General features: G+C 41.9%; 1 long non-coding RNA gene across 1 annotated transcript in view; it reads left to right on the top strand.

The window, feature by feature from the left end:
• Positions 1-26,943, top strand: part of LOC146860545 (uncharacterized) — a 312,136-nt gene that overhangs the window by 102,536 nt on the left and 182,657 nt on the right. The window contains exon 2 of the long non-coding RNA XR_014979165.1: positions 15,198-15,281. This is a non-coding gene — a long non-coding RNA (uncharacterized LOC146860545). The remainder of the gene's footprint in view (positions 1-15,197; positions 15,282-26,943) is intronic.

The raw sequence follows: 26,943 nt of genomic DNA, 5'->3' as shown, positions 1-26,943 counted from the left end.
GCTTGAGCTACATGACTTTAATCCTGAAGAGCGAGAGACGCATATGGTGTATTTTCTCAAATGTTTCTGCTGCATTCAGTCTTTCTATCAGTGGCCTGAGTAGGCAATGATTTTGACTGACAGGCAGCCGCGGTTGGTAGTGGGGGTAGCTGCCGGGCGGTGACGTGGGGAGGTGGGAGTGGCAGGGTGAGGGGTAGTAAACTATGGATTACGGAGGTTTTCAGGTAAGTACACATATGCCCGGCAGCTACTCCCACTAACAACCGCGTCTGCTGACAGGTATTTATCCTGGTGATTAGCACAGCATGGTTGCAGCTGAAAAGATTTTACACTTAATATGGCTGGCTATGACAAACACCAGACTGATAATTTACTTACGAAATTATTCTATTGTCTCCTAAACCTGAGTTAGTTTCATAGAACAAGGTTGGCTAAAGATTGATATGCAAAATGAGGTGTGTCTTTTTAGGTCACACTTCAACTTTTGTTGTCTGAAACTCCATATCGTCAATTCATAAAAATGGTACAAAAAGAAGAAGTACATATACACTGGAGTTTTGATCCTCGCCTACAAATCATTGGCTTTCATATGATTTTCATGGTTTGCCAACGCTTGTACTGTCCTTCAAGGCCAGGGCATTTTGTAGATGGTTATATTGTCCTACTTGTGTTCCCCTTAGGTTTGTTTGAGTATAGAAAAGTAATTTTGTTAGACTACAGATAGAACAGAATAGCTAGCTAGTAATTGAGAGTCTGCATGTGATATTTGATTCATTTCCTTTGCTGACATGTCAACTTTTTAATAGTTTTTTTTTGTTTAGGAATTATTTGATGTCTGAATGCTTAGCCTGTCATAAAAAACCACCCAGTTCTATTCACTAATCACACTTCCATAGTCATTGTTTTCATTTATCTGTTATGGTAACGTTGGATTTATCGCTTTTCTATGAGCATGTGGGGTTTCTTAAAGATGTAAAGTAAAAAACTGGTCCTCTGTCAAATGTATCTGCTGTACAATATATTGCCTGTCTATGCATTCATAGATTCACCATTTATATTGTAAACATTATCTTCTGACTCATTTTCTTTCACAACACTCCTCTTTGAGGGTATAGCTTAACTATGCTAATGCAGCCTGTTCACATAGGTGTCCTAATCCCTACTTCCAAACAGAGATGTCTCTTAGTCATGGGATTTTCTTTCTTTTACAGCTAGGGGCAGCACACATAAAGTCACCTAACTGTTACCAAACACTTGCCGTAATAAAAAGTCAGGCCAATGCTTGTTCACTTTGTAGTGACACGATTTTAGAATGTTTATGTTTACTGTTTATATTGGAACATTGGAATGTTGGAAGCTCCATTGAAAACAATGGAGTGCTCCGGGCTTATAATGGCTGGTATAAGCCCGGAGCTCCAACATTCCAATGTTTCTTTGTTCACAGCTCTGGCTGTGAACAAAGGCTTCAGGGAGCCTGAGGGGATTTCAATCCCCTTGCGCTCCCTGAAGGCTTTGTTTTATTTGTTAGAACATTCTGCCCTCTAGTGGCAGAATGTTCTAATAGCTTTATAACCCTTCGTAGCAGGGCTATACCGACTTTTAAAGTCCCGCTGTTTTGTTAAAATCCCTCGCCTTCGGCTCGGGCCTTTAACAATGCAGTGGGCCTTTAACAATGCAGTGGGCCTTTAATAGCCGGTATTGCCCGCTATGGCGGGCTATAAGGCTATATTATAATACAACAAGTAGTGAGAGTGAGGAGTTTGAGAGAGCTCTTACTTTTTGCCTGATTAATCCAAATTAACAATTAGAACGGCTCAGAACATGTCAAGTGCATGCAAAGGGAAAAACCAATAGGTTTTTAAAAAGAACCCTCACTCACTATCCTAGTTGATGGCATGCTTCATCATTGGGTTACCACCTAGGGTGCCGAGTGCATCCTAGATGTGCTTCGACCCTTGCCAAATTATGTCGATTATAATGGTTTTCATCAGGACCAAACAGTGAGAATGCCAAAGAAAAATGTAACCTTTGGTGATGTGAAAGCACACGCGATAAAAAACAACTTGAGTATTACGTATCGGGTGGAAACCATAAGTTTCTGTTTCACCCAGATAATAGAGATAATACTCCTCACGTTTCAAACACACCTTGTACTATAGGCATTAAAGGCATATGGCAGCATGTAGCATGTCAATCAGCATTTGTAATGTCACCTAATGAGGCAGAATACATAGAATCAATATTCAAACACCAGATATTCTTTTTTTTCGGGCCTTTTTCCCTAATAAATTTAGGCAGGTTCTGTCAGGGGAAAACAGCTGTGAGGGGTGATAACTATTCTGTAGTAGAATTTTGATCCGTGCACAAATTCTTGTTTGCACAGTGGTGTGTATTTAACAGAATTCAGCTTTTTAACAGCTTTGGAAAGACACAGCACCTGACCATCCAGTCAATCCTGGCTTGGATTGTGTTGTATCCATGGCCATACGTGTGCTTGCATCTGTCGGCTTATGATTGTCTAACATGGAATTAATTTAGAGAATGATTGAAGCATTCCATGTGAGTTGGTTCATGAGCTGACGGATGAGAGGAGGCAATGTCTGGTTTGGGGCTTGACTGTAGCTAATAAGCTGCATTTTTATGCACTTAATGTGTCATGTCTTCTCCTTGAACCCAGGGCCAGACCGGCCGTAGTGGGAACCGGGCATTTCCCTGGTAGGCCGCCAGGGTGGGGGGCTGGTTTTTAGGCCTTGGGGGGCCGTTTTTGATACAGGGCCGTTTTTGCAGTATAGCTGCAATATCGGCCCCTGTAACGAAAGCGGCCGAACTCCGGCCCTGGCAAACAGCTCGGCTGCACCCGAATCCCCTGGGGAGCTGGCCGAGCACTCTGCCAGGGACAGTTTTGGTTCTCAATCCAGCCCTGCTTGAACCCAACATAAATATTGGTGACTAGTAGGGCAACGCAATCTTTATTAATATTTTATTAAGTATGCGAAGTTGTGATGAACACTTCTGATTTTGATTTATGCCTGCACAACTGAATCTTCTTGCACAGCGGTTTGGGAAAAGGGCATTAAAGTGTGAGCAGGTGCAAATACACTCAAGTAATTTATTAGTCTGCTGTCAATGCCGCAAAGTAATATGGCCTTACAACAGTTTGTTGCACAACGTCAGCCATTTTTACAGTCTTCTGGCAAACCTGTTGTTAAATGGCGTACTTGGTTTAGCAATTTTGAAAACTATTGATTAGCCATTGATGCCAGGAAATGTCTTCTAGAGAGAAAGACAACTATTTTATTCGGTTGTTTAGGGGCGGCTGCTCAAGAAATGTTTGATAATTTGCCTGAGATTGAACCACCTGAGGATGTTTCGTGGGATGATGTTTGAGAGGCTGTTGCTAGTCTCAATACGTAATTTGGTGAACAGCCTAATGCAAAAGTGGTCAGTTTCTTTTTACGGAAGAAGGCTAGTGATGAGTCTATTGATGAGTTTATTGTGAATCTCAGGATATTAGTGCCATCTTGGGACTTCGACAGCCGCATGGATACTTATCTTTTGTAAGAACTTGTGTTAAGCTTGTAAAACAAATTTTAGGAAAGACCCTTGTGCACTTGCAACCTCTCTTTCACTCAGCAAGTTGGGGTTTAGAGATCTATAGTGACTTTAAAAATGCTATCTTCTGGTAGTAATAAAGAGGAAGTGCGTGTTGGAGCTGTGCATCTCGATGTGAAGAAAGAAAACAGAATGGAAAGTGACATTCAGAACAGTTCCAAAAGGAGTGACTGCTTTAGTTGTGGCTCTCGTACACATTTTGTGAATGCATCCAACTGTCCAGCTATAAAATGGCAAACCAGGCCATTTTTTTAAATTTTGTAAACGGTGGGGGGAATGCTTGGACGTAAGAAAAAAAATACAACTGTCTCTACAATACAAATTGAAGAAGACAGTTTGGTTGGAGGTTAGGATACGTTCAAGAATGTTATTCTCACAATCACCTCTGATGGTAAGCAATCAATGAGGGGAACATTTTGCATTATTAGTATTGGTACTGTACAGGTACTGGTAATGGATGATTCTGGTTCCCTCATTATTATTTTGGATGAGTCTACATCCATGGATTGTTGGAGTGATGCAGAACTATTTGAGTGTGAGATTTCACTAAAGGCATTTGGTGGGTTTGAGATTAAAATGCTGGAATAGTTTGAGAATGTAGTGTCGTTTAAGGGTAGGAAAATTGTCACTAAATTGTTTGTGGCTGTGGATGGTAAAGCCGTCTTTGGGTGGATGGATCAGGCTAGACTGGGAATCATTCTTAAACCAGGATATCCTGTGCCTGTGCAATTGGATCCTGATTGGGTGGGGAAGAATTTCAACAGTCCAGTTTGGTCAGTACTAAACAGTCTGTGATGAAAATTTACTCTACAGGTGTAAAGGATCTTGAAGTTTTACAAGGGCTGTTTTTAAGGACAATGTTGGATGTGCCAAAGGTTTTTCGCATGACATTCAGTTAAGGGAAAAAAAACGATACCTACTGTGCACAAGGTTATACATGTGCCTTTGAGTGTATGCAAGGATTTAAAAGTGTTGTTGAACAAAATGTTTGTGGAGGGCATTACTGCTCCTGTGGAATGCTCAGAGTGGATTTTGAATATTGTGATTGCTCATAAGAAGAATGGGGAGATTAGGTTGTGTGCTATCTTCTTTCACTTAACGAGAACATCATTGTTGAGTGTCATCATCTTTCTAAAATACAGGAGATGTTAGCAGAAATAGGCGGTGCATACATTTTCAGTTCAATTGTTTAAATTGTTGTATATCACCAAATTAGACTGAGAGATAAACCACAGTTATTAACGAGTTACAATACACCATTTAGAACGTTCAAATATTTGAGATTACCGTTTGGCTTGGCCTTAGCAACTAGTGTATTTCAGAGACATATGGATGGATTTTTTAAGGATGTGCTGGTATTATGACATATCAAGATGATATACTTATTTTTGCATCTACTCTAACTCATCATGATGCCACTCTGCTCAAGGTGTTAGGTATTCTTCAGGAAAGAGGAATGACGGTACACAAAGATAAATGTAGCTTTAGAGTGATGGAGATTGAGTATTTAGGACATTCTATTTCTGAGAGAGGTATTGAACCGTAAGAGCATTTATTCAAAGCAATTAAGGAAGCACCTATTCCAAATGATAAAAACAGCTTACGTTCCTTTATTGGTATAAGTGAGTATTACATGAGATTTGATTGTTGATTCAGTGTGGTGTCAGAACCTTTGAAGCAATTGTTAAGGAATAAGGAAACTTTTTGTTTGACAGAGAAGCAAACTAGGGCATTTGAGGAGGTGAAACATTTAATTTTGCAATGTGGTTATTTGAAAACGTTTGTGCACGGAAAAGTTTGTGAAGTTACAGTGGATGCCAGTACTAATGGCATCTGTGCAGTTTTATGTCAGAGGATGTATGGTGAGGAAAGAACAATTGTGTTTGTGTCTCACACTCTTAAAGGCGCCGAATTGAAATATAGCACAATAGAGAGATAGACCTTGGCCTCTGTTTTGGCTATAAACACATTTATAGGTGATGGTGTTTGGTACGCGCCCCGGCTGTTGGAAGGAAAGTTGGTGGCCTTCTGAGCTAGGTGGGATCCCCTCTCCGGTAGTGGAGTTAAAGAACCTTGGGGTATGGCTTGACCCGGCACTTAGTTTCACCTGCCATACGAAGAAGGTTGCTGCCTCTTGTTTTGGCATCATCAGGAGCATTAGGCCGGTGCTCAAATTTTTTGACGCCAGTACGAGACAGCTGGTGGTCCAGGCCTCGGTTCTATCTAGAATAGATTATGCTAGTGCATTGCTCGCAGGTACGAACAAGGCTGAACATGCGCGGTTACAAAGAGTTCAGAACGCCGCTGCTAGAGCAATACTTGGGTTGCCCAAACGCTGCTCAGTGTCCGGAGCATTATATACTCTTCACTGGCTACCTGTTGTGCGGCGTATTGAGTTTAAGGTGTTGTGCCTGGCCTTCAAAATTTTGAGGGGCTTGGCCCCTCCTATCCTTATGAATCTCCTTACGCCGTACACTCCTTCGCGCTTGTTGAGATCTTTGGGCCAGAACTTGGCGGTTGTTCCTCGCTTTCGGTTGACCAGGGCGGGTGGCCGCTCCTTCCGAGTGGTAGCTGCCCAGCTCTGGAATGCTCTTCCTGCTGAAATCCGTGCTGTGGATAATCTAACCAGGTTTAGAGGGGCTATTAAAACGTTTCTTTTTAATAAATCAAAGTAATCCCACTGCATACTGTGTTGTTGTGTTCACCTTTGGCGCCAGGACGCCCCTTTGCTGGGGCAGCTGTGCGCGGTACAAAACTTAGTAACATAACATAACATAACATAACATAACATATAATGCATTTGTGGGGTCAGAGGCTTAAGATATTTACAGATCATAAGCCACTGGTGTTTCTCATGTGCGACAAAGGATTTGGTGAGTCGTCATCTAGACTGCTCAGATTGATCACTTCACTACCAGAATTTGACTTTGAAATTTCTTATGTACCAGGGAATTTGAATGTGCGGGCTGATTGCTTATCGTGCTTGCCTGTACAATGTGGTGATGGTGGTGATGACGGTAGATGAGTGTTCTGTTGCAGCAATGGATGCAGTGGAGAGTTGCAACTTTGCTATTTCTGCAAAGAAGGGGCGCAATGAGTGTCTGACTGATGTGCACTAGTTATTAGACACATCAATAGTGGGGACAGTAGAATGTGAAAGAGTGGTTTCTGTAACATCAAAGATTTCTACCATTTATTACCTATATTAAGTGTTGAGCCAGGCATTGTTTCGAGGGGTTGTTTGTACCACCTGAAACATTGAAGATTAGGCTTTTCACTATTTCCCATGAATGTCATCTTGGTTTTACCTCTACAAAAATATTTTTACCCAACCACTATTGGAAGCCTGGTATGGACAAAATAGTGGATAGCTACATACGAGTTTGTCAAGAGTTTCTTTTATCAGACAAAACTTGACATGCGAATAAAACCCCTTTGATCAATTTGGAGAGTCCAGAGCAACCATGGGATAAGGTAGCGATTGATTTTTTGGGACTCTTAAATTGTCTTCCTTTTGATCAGAGGTATTTCATAGTTCGAATTGATTGCTTTTCCAATTGGATTCATTTTAAGTCTGTTGCTGAGATCACAACTGATTCGACAATTGGATTTTTGAAAGATGTACTTGGTGTCAGATAATGGCACACGATTGGTTTCTTAGAGAGAACGGCATAAATCATTGCAGAGTGGCTCTATAATCTCCAAATTCGAATGGCTTGGTGGAATAGATTCATCAAAGAGCGTGTTCAAATGTAGTTTTTGAGGTGTAAAGTTAACAGCTATCATAATACACCTCACTCTACAACAGGGGCAATGCCTTTTGAGTTGCTATGCAAAGGAGTTGATTTTTCTAAAACATTTCCTTCATATATGTATTCAAGGAAAAGTGTGGTTAAGGATATTTCTGAGGTTATGAAAACTGTTAAGTAGTCTCAGTCTAAGAGGAAGATGTACTATGCTAAAAAAATATGTGAAAGTGAAAGACATTCACGTGGGTGATTGGGTGCTCGTAGAAAAAGCTAATTTTGTACCCAAAGGAGTTTTCAAATTTCAGAGACCATTCCTTATCGAGAGGGTGGGAAGGAATACTGTATTTTTGAAGAACAAAGGTTGGTGGAATTTAAATAAGGTCATCATATTATTATTATTCTTGATGCTACTCAAGCACACATATTAAATGAAGTGGGGCATGTGTATATGCATCGGGAACATCCTGTTCATACAGCAGATGCCAGTAATTTAAAGTGGTCCTGTTCAGGATGGTCTAAGTGCACAGAATGTTTCTGACTGTTGGGTACTAAATGAAGAGAAAAGTACCATTGTTAGATCTGGTAGCAGAAGTGTTTTACCAAGCAGATTTAAAGACTTTGAAGTGTAAGAAATAATAGGTTTTTTTGTTTCTATGTTTTTTTTTCTGAGGAGAGCTGTTGTATCCATGGTGTTTTGCATGCTCGCATCTGTCGGCTCGTGGCTGTCTCTCCTGGAATGCATGTGGAGAATGAGGTGAAGCATTCCATGTGAGATGATTGATGAGTTGACGGATGAGAGGAGGCGATGCCTGGCTCCGAGCTTCACTGTAGCTAACAAACTATATTATTATACACTTACTGTGTCACGTCTACTCCTTGAACCCAACTGCCTGCTTCTAGTACAGAAGCGGCTGTTGCCTGAAACCCTAAGAATCAACTCAATGGAAAGCCCTCCATCAAGTGTTCAATGTATTTTCTTTAAAGGCCTGGTGTGGTATGAATCCTTCATTTTCAGTTTAAAAACTTGCAACAGGAGCTATTGACCGGCTCCAGAAATTCCTCACTCAAGGGTAATGGTATTTTGCTGGTGCGATAAATAATTCACCCCATTTGGCACACTTGTAAGAGATTTTACAGGTAAGAAGGGCCAGTGGGGTGGATTGGTCTTTTTTAGTGAGGCAGAAGGCCCTAGACTGAATTCACTGTTTCACACGCTGCCTGAGAAGAACAGCAGGGCAAAGGTTAACCCCGTCAGACCTTTGCAGGGCACAGAGATTTCTGTTTTTTGCAAAAGTTTATGCAAGGTGTGGATTTTAGTGAAATATTTGGGGAAGCCTCGCTCATCTTTTTTACTGTACAGCTGCAGTAGATGACTAGATATAACCACCATCTCTCTTGTCTGGAGGTACAAAGTTTTGAGACAGCCGCATTTGAAAATATCATTTGTGGCCATTTTGATGAATTCACAGAAGACCAGATCGTCACTGATGATTATTTTTTATATAGAGTCTCTTAGAATTCCTATTGAGAGGAACATTGTTGTGCTTTCTACACCATAGTTTTCTTCCTGGCACACAGACAGAAAACTGCTGCATGCTTTCACTACTTCAAGCCAAATAGGCTTATTGATGTTAATCACCCAAGGCCCCACCATGCTCATAGTGCAATTTGCTTACAGACCCTTTTATATGTCATGCCCTCTGAAATGTAGTATTGCGGCGTTATTTGTCCTTTGCACATTATGATATACACGTATTTCTGTGTGGCGGTCATTTTCTCTCTATATTATATTTACGTGTCTCTTCTGAAGTGTTCTCCACAAAAGCAACTTTTTTGACTATCCCAATTATTCCCACAACACTAGAGCTATCCATCTCAGACTCGCCATTAATTCAGAAAACAATTGACAATGTTAAATAAAGTTAAAAAAGTAACTGAATAATTTTTTATACAGGGAACACATGAAGACAAATGTCTGTATTGGTGACTACCAGATTTTTGAAGTATTCGTTTATATACTACTACCAAATAAGTTAATTTCGAAATTTAGACATGCTGTTCAGGGAAGGATTTTATTTATCTCCATCCTATAGGGGGGAGATTTAATGTGCTAAAGTTATTACTTTGCTAGTTATTGTTTTGTAGTAATAGGTTGTTTAATTCTAAGGGGAAGTATATATATATCCCACTCTAGACACTGATCCAAAATCAAGCACAATACCCTAGGTGAAACCCTTGCTCACTCATTACCTTCCTTGGGCATCGATGTCTCTTTCCACCTGTTTGCCTTCCATACTAATTGACATGCCACGTGCTGCCATTTGCCCTTAATACCTATAGTACAGAATAGTATAGCCCTGTCATAATGATGACATGTCTGTCGTGCTCTATAAAGAATTTCAAATATGTTAATTATGTCTTTTGTTGAGCAGGATATAAAGAGTTAACCAAACAAAACAGCAATTGGAAACATATCAGGGGCCAACTTATGCAAACATTGTAGTGGTGCAAACCTGCAAAAAGCCATCTTTTGCACCGTTCTAGCTGCATCAGTAATAGGAATGGAGCAACCAAGAAGCATATTTACAAAGAAGCAGCGGAGCGCAGTGTTAGCCTACTTGGCTTAACGCGGCGTTCTGCCACTTCTGAAAGGTAGGGCTGCACCATATTTACAAGAATACGGTCCAGCCTTGCATGTCCCCCTGCGGTGGCACTAATTTAGCTGCCTAGCGCCAACGCAGGCACCCGCGTGGAGGGGAATAATTGTTTTTGTTTTGGAAGGTGTCCCTTCATGCACATAAACAATCTGAAATGATGTTTTGAAACCTCTATGGGTGCTGCTTAATGCACCTTCCTGCAGGGGACACCTTCCCGCACATAAACAATCAATGGTGTTTTGCTGTTTCTATGTGTGCTGCCCAATGTAGCACACATGGAAACAGCAAATACGAGGAGAAATTAAACATTTCTCCTCATTGCGCCAGGGTAAGATCAGGTTTTCCCTTCTCTTAATTTTGGCGCTGCCCCATATTTATACCACCCTTATAAATTTGGGGCAGTGTCAAAATCAGTGGGTGTTGCAGTGGAACGCCCACCACAACACCCATTGCCGGCCCCTTTTATGATAACTATAGTGTGAAAGGGGGCCTTATTTACAAGGTAGCGTTAAACCACGTAAACTGCCTTAACACAGCCTTGTGAGTAAGGCAAAGCCCCTATCGCCACCATGTCGAGAAAAATGACGTTGTAGTGGCGATAAGGGCTTCTAAATATGCCCCTACATTTCTTCAAGTTAAGATTTAATGAACATTTTAGCACCAGAAAAAATATAATAATAGGTAAAATAATTGTTAAGCATGTATGACGCTTTTTTTCTGCAAATTTCTTTATTAGCATTTAGCAATATGCACACATTACAAAACTTGCTGGGTCGAGGCCGATAACAGCAACGCAAAACATACTTGCAGCATAGTATCCACCCATCTTCCCAGATTGCTTTGAATACTCTTGCTCCAACCAAAATGTTCTTCTCCCATCAGAAAAGCCCCTCTGTTCCTTGGCTTTCAGGCGATCTCAGAGTTACAAAAAAAAATAAAACTCTAGAATGCCTGAGGGAAAAACAACAGTATGAAATCTCCTCTTTAGAAACATATAAATACGTCTATGCAGTTAGATCCAGCTTTGCTAGCAGTATTCTCAGTGCTATCTATTTAACATGGGGAGAGGAGTTGGACTAACGGCTAGGGCGATCGACCTCGAATCTGGGGAACCGGGACTCTCGGCAATGACACTGAACATCCTGTGATTGTGGGCAGATCACTTAATCTCCCCGTGCCTAATAAAAAATAATGTGTCCTCATGTAACGCAACTGGTGCTATGTAAAGCACTCTGATACATGATACCTTCAGGTCAAGTTCGCGCTCCGTAAAAAGAACAGTGTTGCCCATTGTCAAAGAACTTTGTGAACCAGCGGGTACTATCAGTTCTCACTACCCCCACCTCACAGGAACTGAGCTCCACACTTGTTACCTGCTTTCATGTAAAAATGTAAACCATCGACAAGTCTTTTAACTCTTCAATTACCAATCTTGGTAAGGCTCTTGATCTGTCCTTCTTTTTTTATTAAATCTTTCTGCTACTGTGTCCAAATTCACTCCCCTCTCTGTAGACATGGTCCATAAATTTAGTGTGAGGATTGGGTTGCTGGTTGAGGGGGGGTGTGAACCCTACTAAAGCAACTGCCACAATTCTTGCCAGGGTGAACCACAGTCACTAACTTAACCTGTGCTTATCCCTCTAGTAGCTTTGAACAAAAGCAGCCAGGCTTAACTTAGAGGCAATGTGTAAACCATTAATGCAGCACTCAGTGAGAACAAAATGCTCTAAAAATCCTTCACCAATCTAGAAAAACATGGTAGAACTGAAGATATGCATGTTCAAAGTTTTAAGGTAAGTATAGCACCTGAAAGCACAAAGCACCAACTGTGGTTATCTGGTTATGCCAGACTGGGACAAAGTCAAAAGTTCAGGTTGACCACAAGGGGGTGCAGGCAGGATACAGGGACCATGTTAGTGCCACTGAGGATTGTAACCTATCTTCTTGATGTAGGGCGTTGTGTTACTCTGTTTCAGTTCTATTGAGGAGGGCTGCAAATGTGAAGTCCTGCATCGAGTTGCACTGCCTCGCATTGGTTCGAATGAGAAGCTGCGAGGCTTGTGATATGAGGTCCTGCATCTAGATATGGTGCACTGTATGTTTTGATGCGGGTCTGTGAGGGCTGCGATGCAAGGTCCTGTGCTGAGTTGCATCACTCTGAGTCTGTTCTGAGGAAACCCACAGTTTAGCCAGAAGGAGTACACCCAGACAAGGGGTCCAGGCCCTTGGGGGCACCTTTTCAGTATCAGGGCTCGCTAAGAACAGAGGCCAAGCAGGTCCAGTTGAGTCTGAGGAGCTGGGCAGATATATAATGGGTCTATGGAGCTTGTTATATCCATGTAGCTCAGAACAGGAGGTCAGTCAGCTAGCCCTTGAAGTCAATCCGGTGGTCCTGGGTTCAAGAAGCAGCTCCAGTCTTCCTTCCTTCCTCTGGCAGCACGGCAGCAGGGCAGACCTAATTGCTGAAGGGCAGCAGGGCGGTCCCATTAGCAGCGGGGCAGCAGAGCACTCTTTCTCCTGAGTCTTCCACAGGTCCAGAAGTGATCTGAAGAGTGGGACTGAAGGTCCTACATTTATACATGGTACCAGCTTTGAAATGGTGAAGCTTATGGAGTTTTACCACCACAGAGGTGTTTTCAGTTTCTATCCTCCCTGATCTGGTCCCAATTTGTCTGTAGTCACAATAAGCTAGTGTGAAGTTATTTATGTGTGAGCTGAGGTAATGTCTTTGAAGTGCAAGTGTGAAATGTGACTCTGCCCCTCCCACTCATCAAGTCAAAATGGCCAATCCTGCAAACACCCAGACCCACTACTGTGATACTGTATGGGAGGAATACACAAAGGCCAACTGCCAAATACACCTAGTCATGTGACCCATGAAACAGGTTGCAGGCACCAAATGGCTAGGACAAGAAAACATTCTAAACATAAAAAGAACAGAGGATGGACAGAAGGCTGAACAATGCAACAATCACTCCCAGTAACAGATCAGGGTCTAACTCATAATCTTTTTGCTCAGCACCCCTACCCAGTTTGGACCCAGCCATAGGCAAATTAGTCTTGACCCTACTTCTCATGGTAACAATACAGCCCAAATTGCAAAGCCAGGTCCTCCCTGGACCGGAAACTGGCATCCTAGGGCCGGTTGTAGGTGAACACCTCTCATCAGCCAGGTTAGCTTGAATAGAAGGGCACGGTGAGCACGGGACGCACGTCTGGGCATACCCATCCTACTTAGGACAACAAAATCAAAAAGAACAGATAAAGGACAGAATGCCGAGCAATGCAAACATTCACCCACAGTCAAAGATCTGAGACTAACCTATCGCTATTTTGCTCAGCACTCCACCCTAGTTTGGACCCATTCATATGCAAATCAGACTTCACCCTGCTTCTCATGGGAAAAGTCCAGCCCGAACTGCTAAGCCTGATGCTTCATGGTCTGGAAACGAGCATCCAGAGACCGGTTTCAGGGTATCATCCTTAATCAGCCAGGCTGGTTTGATCCAGTGGCACAGTGATCATGGGACCCAAGTCTGGGCATACCCTTCTTACTTAGGGTGACAAAAGGAACAGATGAGGGACGGAATGCTGAACAATGCAAACATTCACCCCAGTCATAAATCTGGGTTAAATCCATAATTTGTTTGATCATCATTCATCCACACTTTGGATACAGCCATTTGCAAATCAGTCTTGACCCTGCTCTTCATGGGAACAGTCCAGCCCTCACTGCCAAGCCAGGTCCTCCCTGGACTGGAAATAAGCATGGTACCAGTTTCAGGGTATCAGCCATCATCAACCGGGCTAGCTTGAATCCAGTGGTACATTAAGTATGGGACCACGTCTGGGCATGCACTTCCCGTTTAAGGTGACAAAAACAAAAAGAACAGATGATGGACCGAATGCTGAACAATGTAAACAGTCACTCACAGTCACAGATCCAGGTTTAATCCATTGGTTCTTTTGCTCACCACGTCACCCCAGTTTGGATCCAGCCATTTGCAAATCAGTCTTAACCCTGCTGCTTATGGGAACAGTCCAGCCCAAACTGCCAAGCCAGGTCTCCCCTGGGCCAGAAACAAGCGTACTGGGACAGGTTTCGATGTATCACTCTTCATCAGTAAGGCTAGCTTGAATCCAGTGGTATAGTGAGCACGGGACCCATGTCTAGGAATATCCTTCCCACTTAGGGTGACAAAGGCAAATAGAACAGGTGATGGATGGAATGCTGAACAATGAAAACATTCACCCACAGTGATAGATCTGGGTTTAATCCATTACTTTTTGCTCACAACACCACCCAAATTTGGACCCAGCCATATGCACATCAGAATTGACCTTGTTCCTCATTGAAGCAGTCCTGCCCGAATTTCCAGGCCAGGTCCTCTCCAGGCCAAAAAACAAACAATAGTACTTCGAAACTCTTTTTTTGTTTTTTTCAAGGGGAAAAATATCTTTCTCTGTCGAAACCCTTTCACACTCAGCCCCACCAACTATAGGGGTGCAATCTCTACATTCCACTAGACACCGAATTTCCAATGATATCCTAGGTAGGAGTGTGTCTTATAAACTTTTGTAATTAACCAGAAACATTTAGGTTTGTTGGTGTTCACCTTATTCTCAAGATGTTCCTGTCTTGAACAAGCATCTGCACATTCGTCAAAGGACATTTGCTCACTCACAAAACTACGCCACACAGTCAAATTCATAATGCCATAAGTGTAAGTTCACATTTTGTTAATTCTAAACATTGATTTGCACTTGAATATCAAGTCATTGTGCACCTAAGTTCAATACATGTGTACAAATGGATTTGTAAACTGGCACAGACTTCTCAAGACAATGCCACATAACGAATCACATTTCAAGAGATCTTTTTCCTGTGATTTACCAGGTGGTGTTAGATGTTAGCTTTGGTGAGTCAAGCTAAAGATGTTCTCTCTGTACTAATCCTAGATGAATAATGTGTTTTAACTTTTGGCTTCTGATAATCAGCAAGTTTGTACAATGATAAATTCATCTCATTTTAAAACGAACTGAGGAATGTATACCTGATATATTTATTCACATATTTCCCACTGAAATTCAGAGGCCTTCTGCAGTTTATTTGTTCACTTTGATGTGTAGACTGCAGGTACTTGTTGATGGTTCACACACATTTCATTTTTCTACCCAGGCTGGCGGTAGAAGATGCCTCAAGAAGGGACAGTAGCACTGCTCTTAACAGAGAGGATCAGTCGAGTCCCACTGCGAGACAAAGGTATAGTATGCCCATCTTCAGTGAAAGAAGCTGTAAGTTATGTATAATTAGTAAACAGTTAATTCGCCATTTCCTACATCTAAAGAGTGTATTTTGGAGATTTGTAATTTTCTATTTGTTTTTGTGTCTGGATTCCAGAATGAATGTTACTGCCTAGTCATCTTAAACTACTACATATATCATGAATGTGGCATATCGTTTGATTGCTATTAAGAGCCACCTTTTCTGGCACCTGATAATTAAGGGATAAACTAAAACAAAGATAAAGATGAATCCCATGGAAGGGCAGCCCTAGACTGAAGGGGGGAATTATTGCTCCTTTCATTCCATAATGCACCTCTCCTATTGACCAAGCATCTCAAACACAGGAGCAGAGCAGGCGTATTTCATGAAACATTCCTTTTTGATGCTGTGGTTGAAACCTCGTGACCTTCAAGACATGTCACGTCATGTCAGTAACGAGCAATCAGACTCCCGTGACTCCCGTGACTCTTTTTTACTCCTTTTCTTTACTTTTATTAGCAAATATTGTATAATCACCCCAATTTAATTCTAATATCAATGCGCTTGCCCCGATGCAGTACTTCACAGGAGGTGAGATGCAAAGAACAATCTCTTGTAAATACATATGTGTTCAGCAATCATACAACAATTTATATTCATATATACTTCTTTACATGGCCATGGCATATAACAAGGAAACATGTGCTTCGAGTTGTGACATCAAACAGTGTGCTGCAAAACTGATGTTACCCAGGCATCCAGTCTATTCCAAAGACTTGAGGGATGTAGGGGAGGCTGCTGCCATCGCCTCCTCCACCGCCCCCTACATGCTGGCAGCCCTGAAAGAAGCGTGCACTGCCGCTCTGCCTAGCCCAGCCCTTCCGCATACCCATAGGGGAGACACAGTCCATCAGCACCATCTCCCGTAACCTGGATACAATTCCAGGGAGTTCGCTGATAGCTAGGCTAAGTGTATACAAACGCTTGTGATTATAGGACAGTGATGCGAGTTTATGGGGACAAGATATTGGGCTAGGCTACGTAAAGCCTGTCTCAGTTTCCAGTGCTAAAGAATATATGTACAAAAGAAGCGGAACTCATATTTTAGCATTAGCGATCCTTGAAACTGGGAAACAGTTAATTAGAAAATGTTCTTCCATAACGGGGACTGTCATATGTTTATGTAACACGATCGAAGGTCAGAATTTATAATCTCTTTTTGAAAATGATGGCCTAACAGGTTTTAATGGCCTTTCATGGCGGTTGCATAATAAAGCTTCCTTCCATGTACACTGTTCTGTGTTATGAGGCACATTCTTCCCTTCTTTTAGAATTCATAGCCATTCGATTCCCCTTAAAAGTGGGATTTGTTATTCATTGTATTAAAATTACCAAATGGGATAACAAAGTGACGTGGCACCACGAAAGTCGATTATACAGCAACATAAGTTGATTGTCATTTTCTTACGTTAAAATGCTTCCGGTATGTGTGTGTTGAAACAGACATGAAGTGATATGTGAGGAAAAACTAAAAGGTTATGCTAATTTGCAATATTGCTACATGTAGGAGAATGAATTGTTCCAACCTGCTGAAAATCTATGTGTCTATATGACATGTCTGCATGGAACGTATGTGGTATATATGTGTTCATGTGGTATTTGTATGCCTGAACATAGACAAAATTCAGTGGCACAAAGGAACATTTTCTGTCATCGATTGATAAGAGAGGTAGCTGGGTTCTGTGAGCAGAAGTGTACTATTACTGCATTGTGATACAGTGTTCTGTAAAGAGATGCACCGTCAACTCTTTCCTAAATTGGAGCAGCGTTAGGGTAGTCCTGATGGATGCCGGGATTTTGGTCGTTATTCTGGGTGAACAGATGGAGAAAGGCTGGTGCCTTGTTATTTTCTTTTTGACACTTCTTAGGTTCTGCTCTGATGATGTCCTGGCTGCTAGTGTCCAACTTAGTTTATTAACATTCCAACCAGGAGGTAGAAGGAAGCATTACAAAAGGTGTTTGCACTAGAATAAAGTTTTACCTGTGCTGGTCAATTTTGCATTGACTTTACACTGACTAACAAGTGCAAAATACGACATTTTCACAGGCCCCGTTGCAAAAATGCCTGCGGCTACAGGGTATTTGTTGCATCTTTTACTTGGGGCAAATGTTATTGTAACATTTCCGGATATTGGTGAAAATGGAAGCCAGCTTATCCCATGTACCATATCAATTCATAAATATTTTCCCTCCTGAAAAACTGTAGTAGTATACCAATAGAGAGTTCAAAACAGCCCCTGTCCATCAATAAAAGACAATAGTAGATTCCTAGGCCCTGCTTAAACTGTATAGCATTTGTATCGTAACTCTTCGGGGCTCTCTGTGGCTTTTTGTTTTGAGGGAATATTCTCGGAGCTGCCTCTTTGTAGCATTCCACGACTAAGTGTGACTTGTGAGTCGACATTATAGAGGACGTCAGGAGTATGGCACACCTGCTCACAGAATAATCTTTGTCAAGCGGTTCTTTAATGTGGAGAGAAGAGAAGGGAGAAAGGTAATAGTAGATATTCACAAAATATGCATTTGTTAAGTCAAAAGAAGAGGTGTCGGACTACGTATTAGCAGGAACACTGGTGGTCTGTTAGCCAATATAGAGGAAGTCAAATAATTTTAACATCAAAGATTGAGTGACGCAAAAGACAAAAAAACATGAAATAATATGACCGAAGATGTTAACTACCAAGTGTAACTTGGGTGTAGGGCTTTATTTCTATTTCATCCTCTTGGACAACTTTGATGAGTGACACTGGATGGGCGATGGACACCTCAACATGTCCACAATGCCAATGTCTGCCTCAGTTTTACAGTTACCAACTAGCAGCCCAATGAAACTAAGGCTGCAAAATGCTGGGGCAAATCGTGCACCGAATAATTAGTGTTAAATAATTATTGCTTGCTTGTGGTGTGCTATTTAGCAAGTGGCTAATTTGCGTCAGAATATTAATTTGACACCTCGGAAATGGGGAATGATGCATGAATATGGCATTTAATTTCCTATTTCGCGGTGTGCATTTAGAGTATGTGCTGTACTTGCTCGTCCGATTTGTGGCAGGTTTTAACTGCCACAAATCAGGGCAGCAAACAGCTGCTCGAGTGCAATGTATGCCCACCTCGAACCCCGGCTTGGTAGCAAAATTGAGTAAGCGCCTTTTTTAATGCTCAACATAAAATACTGCACACCATATATATATATATATATATATGTGTATATTATCTACTGGCGGTCGCCAGTAGATAGTTATAGTTAGGACCGTGTTTCCATAGGATATCTGAAAATTCTATTTTGAATAACTTTGGCGCCGGTTGATGAATCCTCACGAAATTTTCAAAACTAATGGGGCGCTCCGCTCAGCTCCTACCCTGAAAGTCTCGGGGTGATTCGTCAAGCGGGGGCCGAGAAAAAAGGGGGGTCCCAAAACACGTTTTCTCCATGCATTTTCCCATAGGACCTTTAGTCGAAGGTACAGCCCGAACGGCTGAACAGAATTACTTGAAATTTAGCAGAGAGGTAGTCCTCAGGTCAGGCATGTGCCTTTTGCATATATGAAGTCAATCTGTACAGTAGTTCCTGACAAAATTGCAGTTAAAAGTACATAAATATCTATATGCGCGCACCGTGCGCGCACCCTTACGTGCGCAAGCGTAATTCTGATTGGTGGTTACATGTCAGTCAACGTTCGAATCGGTCGAAATCAGGAAGGGTCGGCCGCCATTTTGTTTGTTTTGGGTGCGACACTGAAAAAGAGAGGTGGCGAACGTGAAAAGGGGGCAGGGTAGAGAGTTCCTGACCCCATAGCCTTTGTCAGGGGGTCCCTGAAGGACCCCGAAGGATGAAAAAATTTTTTTTTTTTTTTTTTTTAAATCGCACGGTGCGCGCACTGTGAAAAACCTTTAAAAAAATATATAATAATACATACATAACTTAGCATTTAAAAAACCGTACAAATTCACTTAAAAAACCATAGGTTTCACACACATTATAGTTAGGAATTAGCATTTAAAAAACCTTGCAAATTCACTTAAAAAACCATAGGTTTCACACATGTTATAGTTAGGTGGACATTTCACTTGTAAAAAAAACAATGAAATTCCCCCGTTATAGTTAGTTCAGATAACTATAACTCGTGCGACCGCCACTCTATCACAAGGATGATGTCATCAGTGATGTCATGAGTGATGCCACTGACCATGTCATGAGTGATATAATATGTGACATCATCAGCAGTGGATTGCGGGCGCGCGAGTTATAGTTCGCCGAACTAACTATAACGGGGGAATTTCATTGTTTATTTACGAGTGAAATGTCCACCTAACTATAACATGTGTGAAACCTATGGTTTTTTAAGTGAATTTGCAAGGTTTTTTAAATGCTAATTCCTAACTATAACGTGTGTGAAACCTATGGTTTTTTAAGTGAATATATATATATATATTCAACACAAACAAATCTGAGATAGTTTCATATTACAAGCAAAGAAACAATATCTGAGTCTTCTTATGTATTCATCTTCTGATGTTTATTCTTATTTTCTTTGTAGAGATTTACATATAAGAATCACAGTGATGCCTTCTTTTTCCTTTATGTTCAGACTTACATACAAGTATCACAGTAAAGCCAACACGTGTTTCGCGCACACTGCGCTTCTTCAGGGCTCAGTTAAGTAGCTAATCTCACTTCTTGCCTTGTATTTTGGAAAAAGTTCTCCCATTAGTACAGTCTCCGTTTTCTAAGTATAGGTTCCTTAATTATTCATGTATACTTGTTGCACAGCTAAAATATATCTTCATAATCAGAGTGTATTCTTTATCAGTCCTCAGTCTGCTGATCCTTGATAAGATCTCTCAACCTTTCGACGATCGTCTAACCTTTTCCTCAGCCCGTACCTGAGGTCTGCGGTACGGTCTCCATGCATTTAAAAAGATAGATATATCTGGGCGGAGCCTAACCACACATCTCATCGTGAGATCTGATTGGCTGTCAGTACTTCATCCAAGAAGTGTTGGCAGCCATCCTGGGACCAATATACATGATAGCACCTCATTAAAAAGCATTGCAGTTAATAGAAGGTTTTAAGACTTTAGTTACATTATAAATCATTTGTTGATGGTACCATACTCATTTTAGGAATTGTGGTGTGTTCTAAGGTGATTTTACCATGTGAAAAAGCCTTCTGCTGTGATATCATGAATCATGTTTGAGAGAAAACTATTTTCTCATGCTTTTCCCACAGAGGTTTAAAAGGTGATCTATAAGCTAAACTGAGAGCATATTTTCTGTAAATTCACATTATCTTTCTCAGTCATGTGAGAATGAAGTCTGACATTCTCAGTAAAACATGTACATCCAACAAGGGCAGAGACTGTCAGCTGATTCCTTTGTGTTCTACTGCAGCTTCCCAGAGTGTTCTAAAGAACAACTAGAGCGCTAACAGTCCTACTTATGACAAACGTATTGCACACCTGAAGCCATCCTTGATTGGAATAAAGTGGTATCTCTTAAAACATTTAATTTAAAAAGGAACAAAATGAGGGGGTTCATTTTGCCATAGAAAGTATGATTAGTGCTGCAGAAAGAAAAATTAGGGCACATTTTGAGTGACTTCTCAATTCCTCTTCTATTTCATTAAAAAATTCTTACATGCAGACTGAAACATGCACTTTGAATACCAGCAGACTTCCCTGGTGAGCAGTAGCTTTACTACAGTGATCTAATAAGCAACTAGAGTGCTAACATTCTGAATTTATGGCAAATGTGTGACACATTTGAATGCCTTCTTGATGGAATCAAAGTAAAAAACTGAAAGTATTTCCTACTGAGGAGACTGTAGTAAATTAGGAAACTTCATAACAAATAAGTCTCCCAAAATGGCCACCAGAGACAAAAGAGCCCAAATGTAGCCCAAATATCACCCAGATGTAGCCCAAGTATATCCCAATGACAGAATGTCCCAGAGTGTTCTAACGAACAACTAGAGCGCTAAAAGTCTTACATATGACAAAAGTATGGCACACCTGAAGCCATCTTCATTGGAATAAAGTGGTAACACGTAAAACATTTAATTTACAAAGGAACAAAATGAGGGGTTTATTTTGCCATAGAAATTATGATTAGTGCTGCAGAAAGAAAAATTTGGGCACATTTTGACTTCTCAAATCCTCTTCTTTTTCATAAAAAAATTCTGACATGCAGACTGAAACATGCACTTTGAATACCAGCAGCAGACTTCCCTGGTGAGCAGTAGCTTTACTACAGTGATCTAATGAGCACCTAGAGTGCTAACATTCAGAATTTATGGCAAATGTGTGACACATCTGAATGCCTTCTTGATGGAACCAAAGTAAAAAACTGAAAGTATTTCCTACTGAGGAGACTGCAGTAAATGAGGAAATTAGGAAACTTCATAAAAAATAAATCTCCCAAGATGGCCACCAGAGACAAAAGAGCCCAAATGTAGCCCAAATATCACCCAGATGTAGCCCAAGTATAGCCCAATGACAGAATGTTCCAGAGTGTTCTAACGAACAACTACAGCGCTAACAGTCATACTTATGACAATATTATGGCACACCTGAAGCCATCTTGATTGGAATAAGGTGGTAACACTTAAAACATTTAATTTACAAAGGAACAAAATGAGGGGTTCATTTTGCCATAGAAATTATGATTAGTGCTGCAGAAAGAAAAATTAGGGCACATTTTGACTTCTCAAATCCTCTTCTATTTCATAAAAAAATTCTGACATGCAGACTGAAACATGCACCTTGTATACCAGCAGAAGACTTCCCTGGTGAGCAGTAGCTTTACTACAGTGATCTAATGAGCAACTAGAGTGCTAACATTCAGAATTTATGGCAAATGTGTGACACATCTGAATGCCTTCTTGATGGAACCAAAATAAAAAACTGAAAGTATTTCCTACTGAGGAGACTGCAGTAAATGAGGAAATTAGGAAACTTCATAACAAATAAATCTCCAAAGATGGCCACCAGAGACAAAAGAGCCCAAATGTAGCCCAAATATCACCCAGATGTAGCACAAGTATAGCCCAATGACAGAATGTCCCAGAGTGTTCTTAAAAACAACTAGAGCGCTTACAGTCTTACTTATGACAAAAGTATGGCACACCTGAAGCCATCTTGATTGGAATAAACTGGTAACACTTAAAACATTTAATTTTAAAAGGAACACAATGAGGGGGTTCATTTTGCCATAGAAAGTATGATTAGTGCTGAAGAAAGAAAAATTAGGGCACCTTTTGAGTGACTTCTCAAATCCTCTTCTATTTCATTAAAAAATTCTGATATGAAGACTGAAACATGCACTTTTAATATCAGCAGCAGACTTCCGTGGTGGGCAGTAGCTTTACTACAGTGATCTAATGAGCAACTAGAGTGCTAACATTCAGAATTTATGGCAAATGTGTGAAATATCTGAATACCTTCTTGATGGAATCAAAGTAAAAAACTGAAAGCATTTCCTACTGAGGAGACTGCAGTAAATGAGGAAATTAGGAAACTTCATAACAAATAACTCTCCCAAGATGGCCACCAGAGACAAAAGAGCCCAAATGCAGCACAAATATCACCCAGATGTAGCCCACATGTAGCCCAATGACAGAAGTGTGCAAAACACTTATTTTTTGTGTATTTGCAGTTTTATATAGTGCAGACTTGTCAGGTGTTGGAGTGCTTTACATGAGCATTGGTTACATCACACAAGATCAAATTCATGTTGGTTGCAGACATGGGGAGATTAAGTGATTTGACCAGAATCACAGAATGTTGAGCTTTAGCAGAAACTCCAACCTGGTTCCCCAGTTGCAAAGTCTGCAGCTCTGGAAGTAACACCACATCCTCTCCCCTAGAAGCAACATTTAATCAAGTGGTCAACTGGATAAAAAAACATAAAGATTACAAATCATTTAAAAGTTCTTTGTCGCTATTTGAAAACTCAGAAAATATGTCCTCATTTTAGTTTTTTAGAGCACTAACCATAATTTTGATGCAAATAAGACCCTCTCATATATGTAATTTCTAAAGGAAATGCTCTAGGTATTACAGTTTTGATTACATCAAGATGACGTCAGGCGTTCCATACTTTTGTAATAAATATAGAATGTTAGCAATCTAGTTGTTCATTGGGATACTGTTGAGAGGCAGAGGCCAGAGGCACGGACTCTGAAAATTGAAAGCAGGTAGGAGAGTGCGGAGGCAAAAATTTGACCACACTGGGCAGGCAGGAAGGGCAGTGGCAGCACAACAGACTATGGAGGGCAGTGGAAAGGGGGGCAGGGGCAACAAACCAACAATAAAGGACTGGCAAGAGAGGCTGTGGCAATATAATAGACCATTGTGGGCAGAAGGAAGAGGCAGTGGTAGTACAACCATACATGCCAACAGACCCGTTTCAGCCAGGAAACTTCCAATGTTTTTAAGCTTAAATGGGCTTTATTTGATCTGTCTCCTGTCTACAATCTCCTCTTTTTCAATGTAACTCAAAGGGGAAAATCAATACCCCAGTTTTTTTTCAAAATCTCTCTCTTACCAAGTTCAAAATGTTCGCAAGTATGGTACATTGGATCATGGTAGGCAGGAGGAATTGGGGTAGGGACATGGACTCGGATAACAGAGGACAGGAGGGACATGGAGAGGTGCACCAAACTGACCCTACATGGCAGGCATCAGGGTTTGCAGCAGCACAATACACCACACAGGGCATGTGGGACGGGAGTGCAGCACAACAATCCATAGAAAGCAATAGGGAAGGGACAGGACCATGCACATGGACAACAGAGAATAGAGGGGAAGAGGCAATGGTAGCTAGCTGATCATAATGGACAGACAGGAGAGAAAGCTGCAGCATAACAGACCATAAAGGAGGGATGGATCAGGGGCATTACAATGGAACAGACAAGCCAGGAGGGAGGGAATAGGGGTCTGCACATGGAAACAGAGGGCTGGGGGAAAGGGGGCAGGGCAGGAGCAGCAAGATGACCATGGAGGTAAGGCAGGATGGGCACTAGAAACAAGACACAACATGGAGAGCAACAATGAGACTATGATGGCATACACACAGACCATGGAGGGAAAGTGGGAGGGGGTCAGGGGCAGCTAGCTGCCCACACAGGGAAGGTGGGAGGGGCCATGGCAGCACAGAAGACCATGCATGGCAAGCGGGAGGGTTAGTGGCAGCACAATGGCTATGATGGGCAAGAAGGAGGGTGCAGGGGCATGCACAAAGGACCATGGAGGATAGAAGGGAGGGTCAGGACCTGGGCACAGACAAGAGAGTTCAGGGGAAGGGGCCTCACAACAGTCCGCGCGGGGGCAGGCAGGAGGAGCAGTTGCAGCACAACAGACCAGGGAGGGCAGAAGGGTGTGGCAGTAAAATGGACCGTGGAGGACAGGAGGAAGGGGATAGGGGCATGGCATGTGGACAGGCAGGGTGGAGGTGGCAGGGACAGGTTACAGTCATCTGACAATGCTAGGCAGGTGGGAGGGGAGTGGTAGCTCAACAGAACACTCAGAGTAGATAGGAGTGGCAGGTCCATGGAACATGGTGGGCAAAAAGGATGGAGCAGGGGCATGCCCAAAGACATCAGAGGGCAGGGAGGAGGAGAATCGGGGCAGCAAGCTAAGCACAGAGGCTAAGCAGGAGGTCAATGATGGGCCATAGAATTGGGCAATAGAGGGCAGGAGGAGTGGACTGGTACATCATGCTAAATGGAGGGCAGTGGCAGCACATCAGACCATGCATGGCAGGAGGGAGGAGGCAAGTTCATGGATTCAGACAACAGAGGATAGGGAGGAGGTGAATGGGGCAGCAAGCTAACTGTTCAGAGAAGGTGGGTATTAGGAACTTTATTGTTTTTAAAATGTGTGTCTGTGCGAACTACTTAAAATATGAACAAATATGCAGCATAATCTCACTTTTATTCAGGAAGGGGACACCGTTTGTGACTGTGACTCCGGGCTCACTTGGCAGAAACACCTCCTGACCCTCCACCCCGCATCGCAAAATGTAATGCCTGTGAAAAGGGTAGGTGGACGCAGTGTTATATAGAACATAGTCCTGAGAGCAAATTATATAGTACTCATTTGTCATTTGAGATGTCATCAGTGATGTCATCAGTGATGTCACTGACCATGTCATGAGTGATGTAATATGTGACATCATCAGCAGTGCATTGCGGGGGCGCGCGAGTTATAGTTAGCTGAACTAACTATAATGGGGGAATTTCTAGGGTTTTGTACGAGGGAAATGTCCATCTAACTATAACACCCCTGAAACCTATAGTTTTTTCAGTGAATTTCTAAGGTTTTTTTAAATGCCAATTCCTAACTATAACGTGCATGAAACCTACGTTTTTTTCAGTGAAAATATATATATATATATATATATATATATATATATATATATATATATATATATATATATATATATATATATATATATATATATATATATATATATATATTCCATATGCAAGGGACTCTCAATTGGAAGCGCCACACGTTGCGTGTCAAATTCTTTATTGGCAGGCTGCAACAACACAAGCAGGTAGGTTTTGGCAATTCCTCCGTTCTTTAAACTTTATGCCATACGCGTTTCTGGACCGACGTCCCTTGTTCACTGGCTGAGTTTGCAGAGGGAAGTCAGGTGGGCAATCAGTGACGCTGAGCTCACAGCGTGTTTTTAAGTCCTGCCTTAGTGGGCGTGAACGGTAGATGCATTCTGGTATTACAAGTCTTAAATCCACAGTGAACGCCACCTTATGTCCCTCTCACCAAATTGTTGTCCCAGATGGATGTAGCACAAAACAAAGTCCTGTTTGCATTTTGCCTCCCGTACCTTCAATAAAACACGTAACTCCTTTGTCACCACTTCAATCATCGGTGCCGTGGACCCGCTTGATTCGCGGGGGGGCGTTTCCGCGACCAGAGCGGGCCGCTAATATTCCATATGCAAGGGACTCTCAATTGGAAGCGCCACACGTTGCGTGTCAAATTCTTTATTGGCAGGCTGCAACAACACAAGCAGGTAGGTTTTGGCAATTCCTCCGTTCTTTAAACTTTATGCCATACGCGTTTCTGGACCGACGTCCCTTGTTCACTGGCTGAGTTTGCAGAGGGAAGTCAGGTGGGCAATCAGTGACGCTGAGCTCACAGCGTGTTTTTAAGTCCTGCCTTAGTGGGCGTGAACGGTAGATGCATTCTGGTATTACAAGTCTTAAATCCACAGTGAACGCCACCTTATGTCCCTCTCACCAAATTGTTGTCCCAGATGGATGTAGCACAAAACAAAGTCCTGTTTGCATTTTGCCTCCCGTACCTTCAATAAAACACGTAACTCCTTTGTCACCACTTCAATCATCGGTGCCGTGGACCCGCTTGATTCGCGGGGGGGCGTTTCCGCGACCAGAGCGGGCCGCTAATATTCCATATGCAAGGGACTCTCAATTGGAAGCGCCACACGTTGCGTGTCAAATTCTTTATTGGCAGGCTGCAACAACACAAGCAGGTAGGTTTTGGCAATTCCTCCGTTCTTTAAACTTTATGCCATACGCGTTTCTGGACCGACGTCCCTTGTTCACTGGCT

This window comes from Triturus cristatus, chromosome 3_1, assembly GCF_964204655.1.
Source record: "Triturus cristatus chromosome 3_1, aTriCri1.1, whole genome shotgun sequence".
NCBI lineage: Eukaryota > Metazoa > Chordata > Amphibia > Caudata > Salamandridae > Triturus > Triturus cristatus.
Note: the sequence above shows the minus strand (reverse complement) of the source record. Positions and strands in the feature narration are given on the sequence as shown.